The sequence below is a fragment of the Neodiprion virginianus genome, chromosome 3, assembly GCF_021901495.1.
Source record: "Neodiprion virginianus isolate iyNeoVirg1 chromosome 3, iyNeoVirg1.1, whole genome shotgun sequence".
NCBI lineage: Eukaryota > Metazoa > Arthropoda > Insecta > Hymenoptera > Diprionidae > Neodiprion > Neodiprion virginianus.
In genome coordinates, this window is record NC_060879.1 from 25,734,013 (window position 1) to 25,742,900 (window position 8,888).

An 8,888-nucleotide genomic window follows, 5' to 3' on the forward strand; every position below is an offset into this window, starting at 1 on the left:
TTCGTTTTTCGCGCAAGCCCAAATTCGGTAGCTTTCAGTCCGCTAATAAAATTTCTGGACTTCCGGGATAAGCGCTCCGTGGTTCCTGGTTCACGTTTACAATAAATTATTTCAATTCGTTTTTCGCACAAGCCCAAATTCGGTAGCCGTCAGTCCGCTAATAAAATTTCTCGACTTTCAGGATAAGCGCTCCGTGGTTCCTGGTTCACGTTTACAATAAATTATTTCAATTCGTTTTTCGCGCAAGCCCAAATTCGGTAGCTTTCAGTCCGCTAATAAAATTTCTGGACTTCCGGGATAAGCGCTCCGTGGTTCCTGGTTCACGTTTACAATAAATTATTTCAATTCGTTTTTCGCGCAAGCCCAAATTCGCTAACTGTGAGTCCGCTAATAAAATTTCTGGACTTCCGGGATAAGCGCTCCGTGGTTCCTGGTTCACGTTTACAATAAATTATTTCAATTCGTTTTTCGCACAAGCCCAAATTCGGTAGCTGTGAGTCCGCTAATAAAATTTCTGGACTTCCGGGACAAGCGCTCCGTGGTTCCTGGTTCACGTTTACAATAAATTATTTCAATTCGTTTTTCGCACAACCCCAAATTCGGTAGCTGTCAGTCCGCTAATAAAATTTCTGGACTTCCGGGATAAGCGCTCCGTGGTTCCTGGTTCACGTTTACAATAAATTATTTCAATTCGTTTTTCGCACAACCCCAAATTCGGTAGCTGTCAGTCCGCTAATAAAATTTCTCGACTTTCAGGATAAGCGCTCCGTGGTTCCTGGTTCACGTTTACAATAAATTATTTCAATTCGTTTTTCGCGCAAGCCCAAATTCGGTAGCTTTCAGTCCGCTAATAAAATTTCTGGACTTCCGGGATAAGCGCTCCGTGGTTCCTGGTTCACGTTTACAATAAATTATTTCAATTCGTTTTTCGCACAACCCCAAATTCGGTAGCTGTCAGTCCGCTAATAAAATTTCTCGACTTTCAGGATAAGCGCTCCGTGGTTCCTGGTTCACGTTTACAATAAATTATTTCAATTCGTTTTTCGCACAACCCCAAATTCGGTAGCCGTCAGTCCGCTAATAAAATTTCTCGACTTTCAGGATAAGCGCTCCGTGGTTCCTGGTTCACGTTTACAATAAATTATTTCAATTCGTTTTTCGCGCAAGCCCAAATTCGCTAACTGTGAGTCCGCTAATAAAATTTCTGGACTTCCGGGATAAGCGCTCCGTGGTTCCTGGTTCACGTTTACAATAAATTATTTCAATTCGTTTTTCGCACAACCCCAAATTCGGTAGCTGTCAGTCCGCTAATAAAATTTCTGGACTTCCGGGATAAGCGCTCCGTGGTTCCTGGTTCACGTTTACAATAAATTATTTCAATTCGTTTTTTGCACAAGCCCAAATTCGGTAGCCGTCAGTCCGCTAATAAAATTTCTCGACTTTCAGGATAAGCGCTCCGTGGTTCCTGGTTCACGTTTACAATAAATTATTTCAATTCGTTTTTCGCGCAAGCCCAAATTCGGTAGCTTTCAGTCCGCTAATAAAATTTCTGGACTTCCGGGATAAGCGCTCCGTGGTTCCTGGTTCACGTTTACAATAAATTATTTCAATTCGTTTTTCGCACAAGCCCAAATTCGGTAGCCGTCAGTCCGCTAATAAAATTTCTCGACTTTCAGGATAAGCGCTCCGTGGTTCCTGGTTCACGTTTACAATAAATTATTTCAATTCGTTTTTCGCGCAAGCCCAAATTCGGTAGCTTTCAGTCCGCTAATAAAATTTCTGGACTTCCGGGATAAGCGCTCCGTGGTTCCTGGTTCACGTTTACAATAAATTATTTCAATTCGTTTTTCGCGCAAGCCCAAATTCGCTAACTGTGAGTCCGCTAATAAAATTTCTGGACTTCCGGGATAAGCGCTCCGTGGTTCCTGGTTCACGTTTACAATAAATTATTTCAATTCGTTTTTCGCACAAGCCCAAATTCGGTAGCTGTGAGTCCGCTAATAAAATTTCTGGACTTCCGGGACAAGCGCTCCGTGGTTCCTGGTTCACGTTTACAATAAATTATTTCAATTCGTTTTTCGCACAACCCCAAATTCGGTAGCTGTCAGTCCGCTAATAAAATTTCTGGACTTCCGGGATAAGCGCTCCGTGGTTCCTGGTTCACGTTTACAATAAATTATTTCAATTCGTTTTTCGCACAACCCCAAATTCGGTAGCTGTCAGTCCGCTAATAAAATTTCTCGACTTTCAGGATAAGCGCTCCGTGGTTCCTGGTTCACGTTTACAATAAATTATTTCAATTCGTTTTTCGCGCAAGCCCAAATTCGGTAGCTTTCAGTCCGCTAATAAAATTTCTGGACTTCCGGGATAAGCGCTCCGTGGTTCCTGGTTCACGTTTACAATAAATTATTTCAATTCGTTTTTCGCACAACCCCAAATTCGGTAGCTGTCAGTCCGCTAATAAAATTTCTCGACTTTCAGGATAAGCGCTCCGTGGTTCCTGGTTCACGTTTACAATAAATTATTTCAATTCGTTTTTCGCACAACCCCAAATTCGGTAGCCGTCAGTCCGCTAATAAAATTTCTCGACTTTCAGGATAAGCGCTCCGTGGTTCCTGGTTCACGTTTACAATAAATTATTTCAATTCGTTTTTCGCGCAAGCCCAAATTCGCTAACTGTGAGTCCGCTAATAAAATTTCTTGACTTCCAGGATAAGCGCTCCGTGGTTCCTGGTTCACGTTTACAATAAATTATTTCAATTCGTTTTTCGCACAACCCCAAATTCGGTAGCCGTCAGTCCGCTAATAAAATTTCTCGACTTTCAGGATAAGCGCTCCGTGGTTCCTGGTTCACGTTTACAATAAATTATTTCAATTCGTTTTTCGCGCAAGCCCAAATTCGGTAGCTGTGAGTCCACTAATAAAATTTCTGGACTTCCGGGATAAGCGCTCCGTGGTTCCTGGTTCACGTTTACAATAAATTATTTCAATTCGTTTTTCGCGCAAGCCCAAATTCGGTAGCTGTCAGTCCGCTGATAAAATTTCTATAACTTTATAATCTTCTCATAATCTTTTTGGTAACATATGACGATAAAAAAATTATATCAAACCTTACACATTATTTTTGATTTGTTCTCACGCTGAAAATATTTATTAGTATTCGAGGTATAACTCGAGGTGGTTGGCGGTTTTCGTTGGAGGTAGTTAGGGGTGGTTGCGGGTAATCTCGGTGATTCAGGAGGAGGGGGACGAGGATTTGTGCTCGGTGAGTAAAACACTTTTATAATATTTGATGGCAATTGTAATTATATTTCATCTGAAATATTACGAACTTGTCACGTTTACAATAAATTATTTCAATTCATTCTCCGTGCAAGCACATATCCAGTAGCTATGAATAATCTTATACAATTTATTATATTATTAATTAATCAAATAATATTCTTATTGGTGCAAGCACATATTCAGTAGCTATGAATAATCTTGTACAATTTGTTATAATAATAATCAATCATTTAATCAATTACTCAATTATATTAATCCTTACACAATATTTTCGATGTCTTCTTATACTGAAAATATTTATTACTATTCAAGGTATAACCTGAGGTGGTTGAAGGTGGTCGGAGGTGAACGAGGAGGAGGACGAGGAGGACGAGGATTGTGCTGGGTGAGTAAAACACTTTTATAATATTTGATGGCAATTGTACTTATATTTCATCTGAAATATTACAAACTTGTCACGTTTACAATAAATTATTTCAATTCATTTTTCGTGCAAGCACATATTCAGTAGCTATGAATAATCTTGTACAATTTATTATATTATTAATTAATTGATTAATTACATTAATCCTTACACAATATTTTTGATGTGTTCCTATACTGAAAATATTCATTACTATTCCAGGTATCACCCGAGGTGGTCGGAGGTGGACGAGGAGGAGGACGAGCTGGACGAGGAGGAGGACGAGCTGGACGAGGAGGAGGACCAGGCGGACGAGGAGGAGACGGGGTGGGTCGTGGGAGAGGACCTCTCCTCTCCTCAGAGGAGGGGAGGGGGAGGGGCAGGGAAGGGGGAGAGGTGGGCGGGGAGGGGGAAGGGAAGGGAGGGGAAGGGGTGGGTGGCGGGGAGCGGGAAGGGAAGGGTGGAAGGGGGCGGGGTGGGAAGGGGAGGGGCGGGGAGGAGGGGGGGAGGGCGGGAGGGTGGGAGGGCGGGAGGGAGGGAGGCAGAGAGTGGAGGACGGATGTCAATGCGAGCCCGTTAGAGTTAATAAAGCAGTACACCCCCCTCCCTTCTCGCGCCCGCCCGCCCTCCCGCCCGCCCTCCCTCCCTCCCGCCCTCCCGCCCACCCCTTCCCTCCCCCTCCCCTCCCCCTCCCCTCCCCTCCCCCCTCCCCCTCCCTCCCCTCCCCTTCCCCCTCCCCGCCCACCTCTCCCCCTTCCCTGCCCCTCCCCCTCCCCTCCTCTGAGGAGAGGAGAGGTCCTCTCCCACGACCCACCCCGCCTCCTCCTCGTTCGCCTGGTCCTCCTCCTCGGCCAGCTCGTCCACCTCCGACCACCTCGAGTGATACCTGGAATAGTAATGAATATTTTTAGTATAGGAACACATCAAAAATATTGTGTAAGGATTAATGTAATTAATCAATTAATTAATAATATAATAAATTGTACATGATTACTCATAGCTACTGAATATGTGCTTGCACGAAAAATGAATTGAAATAATTTATTGTAAACGTGACAAGTTTGTAATATTTCAGATGAAATATAATTACAATTGCCATCAAATATTATAAAAGTGTTTTACTCACCCAGCACAAATCCTCGTCCTCCTCGTCCACCTCCGACCACCTTCAACCACCTCAGGTTATACCTTGAATAGTAATAAATATTCTCAGCATGAGAACAAATCAAAAATACTGTGTGAGGTTTAATATAATTTTTTTATCGATATATTTTACCGAAAAGATTATGAGAAGATTGTAAAGTAATAGAAATTTTATAAGCGGACCGACAGCTACTGAATATGGGCTTGCGCGAAAAACGAATTGAAATAATTTAGTGTAAACGTGAACCAGGAACCACGGAGCGCTTATCCCGGTAGTCCAGAAATTTTATTAGCGGACTCACAGTTAGCGAATTTGGGCTTGCGCGAAAAACGAATTGAAATAATTTATTGTAAACGTGAACCAGGAACCACGGAGCGCTTATCCCGGAAGTCGAGAAATTTCATTAGCGGACTGACAGCTGACGAATTTGGGCTTGCGCGAAAAACGAATTGAAATAATTTATTGTAAACGTGAACCAGGAACCACGGAGCGCTTATCCCGGAAGTCCAGAAATTTTATTAGCGGACTCACAGCTACCGAATTTGGGCTTGCGCGAAAAACGAATTGAAATAATTTATTGTAAACGTGAACCAGGAACCACGGAGCGCTTATCCCGGAAGTCCAGAAATTTTATTAGCGGACTCACAGCTACCGAATTTGGGCTTGCGCGAAAAACGAATTGAAATAATTTATTGTAAACGTGAACCAGGAACCACGGAGCGCTTATCCCGGAAGTCGAGAAATTTCATTAGCGGACTGACAGCTGACGAATTTGGGCTTGCGCGAAAAACGAATTGAAATAATTTATTGTAAACGTGAACCAGGAACCACGGAGCGCTTATCCCGGAAGTCCAGAAATTTTATTAGCGGACTCACAGCTACCGAATTTGGGCTTGCGCGAAAAACGAATTGAAATAATTTATTGTAAACGTGAACCAGGAACCACGGAGCGCTTATCCCGGAAGTCCAGAAATTTTATTAGCGGACTCACAGCTACCGAATTTGGGCTTGCGCGAAAAACGAATTGAAATAATTTATTGTAAACGTGAACCAGGAACCACGGAGCGCTTATCCTGAAAGTCGAGAAATTTTATTAGCGGACTGACAGCTACCGAATTTGGGGTTGTGCGAAAAACGAATTGAAATAATTTATTGTAAACGTGAACCAGGAACCACAGAGCGCTTATCCTGAAAGTCGAGAAATTTTATTAGCGGACTGACGGCTACCGAATTTGGGGTTGTGCGAAAAACGAATTGAAATAATTTATTGTAAACGTGAACCAGGAACCACGGAGCGCTTATCCTGAAAGTCGAGAAATTTTATTAGCGGACTGACGGCTACCGAATTTGGGGTTGTGCGAAAAACGAATTGAAATAATTTATTGTAAACGTGAACCAGGAACCACGGAGCGCTTATCCCGGAAGTCCAGAAATTTTATTAGCGGACTGACAGCTACCGAATTTGGGGTTGTGCGAAAAACGAATTGAAATAATTTATTGTAAACGTGAACCAGGAACCACGGAGCGCTTATCCCGGAAGTCCAGAAATTTTATTAGCGGACTCACAGCTACCGAATTTGGGCTTGTGCGAAAAACGAATTGAAATAATTTATTGTAAACGTGAACCAGGAACCACGGAGCGCTTATCCCGGAAGTCCAGAAATTTTATTAGCGGACTCACAGTTAGCGAATTTGGGCTTGCGCGAAAAACGAATTGAAATAATTTATTGTAAACGTGAACCAGGAACCACGGAGCGCTTATCCCGGAAGTCCAGAAATTTTATTAGCGGACTGAAAGCTACCGAATTTGGGCTTGCGCGAAAAACGAATTGAAATAATTTATTGTAAACGTGAACCAGGAACCACGGAGCGCTTATCCCGGAAGTCCAGAAATTTTATTAGCGGACTGAAAGCTACCGAATTTGGGCTTGCGCGAAAAACGAATTGAAATAATTTATTGTAAACGTGAACCAGGAACCACGGAGCGCTTATCCTGAAAGTCGAGAAATTTTATTAGCGGACTGACGGCTACCGAATTTGGGGTTGTGCGAAAAACGAATTGAAATAATTTATTGTAAACGTGAACCAGGAACCACGGAGCGCTTATCCCGGAAGTCCAGAAATTTTATTAGCGGACTGAAAGCTACCGAATTTGGGCTTGCGCGAAAAACGAATTGAAATAATTTATTGTAAACGTGAACCAGGAACCACGGAGCGCTTATCCTGAAAGTCGAGTTTCACTGCGTAGCGGACCCGAAGCGCGGGATCCGGGAGGTTGAGAACCCGGTACTCGAAATACGTAGCGGACCCCAAGCGCGGGATCCGGGAGGTTGAGAACCCGGTACTCGAAATTTGCGGAGCGCGACTCTGATACGTCCGCTCTACTGCGCGGTTGTTTCCCGACTGAGGAATTCGGCTAGCTGATTTTGAATTGGTGACGTCACTTTCTGAACATCCGACATCCAAACTATGGTTTCGAACTTTGATACTATGTATGATGATGTATGATGTACGATGTATGATGTATGATGTATGATGTACGATGTATGATGATATGATATGATGTATAATGCTTTTAGTTTTCACGTTTCATACAAGAAATACGCACTTTATCTCTCCTGCCGATTCCAGACTCAAGCGGCCATGCCCTTCGATGGTCAGCCGTTGATTGAAGATGTATTCTTCAGTGAACGGGTCGGCTAATAACGCTGCCGTTCTGCGACAGTTGGATGATGAAAAATTTCGTTCGTATCTTTCAAATGTGTGTTAAAATACACTCGAAGTGTTGAGAAGCGTCGTTCTTTCTCTCCCTATCACCTTTCTAGGTCTTTAAATCACTACGCAGTGTTAAATACTGTCTCATATACGAAGCATCCATTTCATCTCTTTCAGAATTAGCGCATCCGTTATGTGTTGCAGTTACTCTGAATTTTTTTCCATCCGAATACTTTTCGAAAAACAATTCCGCTCCTCCACCCAACGCAGATGGTTCACTTGCGACCAGCTAAAACAGCGTTTCGATTCTATGCCTATGAAAATTCAAGATCGAGAGAGCAAACGAAAAGTTGTTGGAACAATTATAAATACTGATGTTATGGAATACATCGAGCGCGCGTCGAATAGAATCCCATTTCGAAATGAATAATTCTTCTCTTTTCATATCATAGCTAATCTAGTAATATCTATAGGTAAATAGGATGGTTGGTGGTGTTCGGAAATGGTAGGAGGTGGTCGGCGCTGGCGGAAGGTGATAGGGGGTGGTCGAAAGTGGCCATTGATGGTCGGAGGTGGCAGGGGGAGGTAGGAGGTGTTCGAAAATGGTAGGACATTTTAAAAGTTAAAGTCGACGATGATCCGGTGCATCAATTTTATCGTTACAGATTTTCTTTTCCCATGAGCCATAAAGTATTCAACAACGATAATGCAGTCCTTAAAATTCATCATTCATCTCTGTCTGGAAAGCTAATTCGCAAGGCGTGGTATTCTATTCTATTTGCATTATTAGAAAAATACCTGTACTCTACATACACTGTTTCTAATCTTTTGCTACATTTGGTTTAATCCCCATGCTTCCACAGCACGAATAGTCGGAAATGTTTTTGATTATCCATAATAAAATAAAAGAAGTAACAAAGCTTAAATTTATTGCCAAAGCTCTAATGAATACATCAAACTGCGGTCGAATCAATTCATTTATTATTTGCACATGACCTCTGTATATTTGATAAATTATTCCTAAATACATTGAAACATATGTATTTATAATGAAATATCATGCAATGGGCTGTGTAAACTATAAACTATAATTTCTATCGAACGGCTGCTTTTATGTCAACAGGGCTTTGAGACTCAGTTCAGTTCGTCCTCCTCCACGTCCACCTCCGACCACCTCCAACAATCGCCAACCACCTCGAACAACCACCGATAACCACCTCGGGTTGTACCTGGAATAGCGATAAATATTTTCAGTATAAGAACACATCAAAAACATTACGTAAGGATTCATATAATCACAGGTTTTGTTTTTTGGCTGTAACTTTCAATGCGTCGATCGCA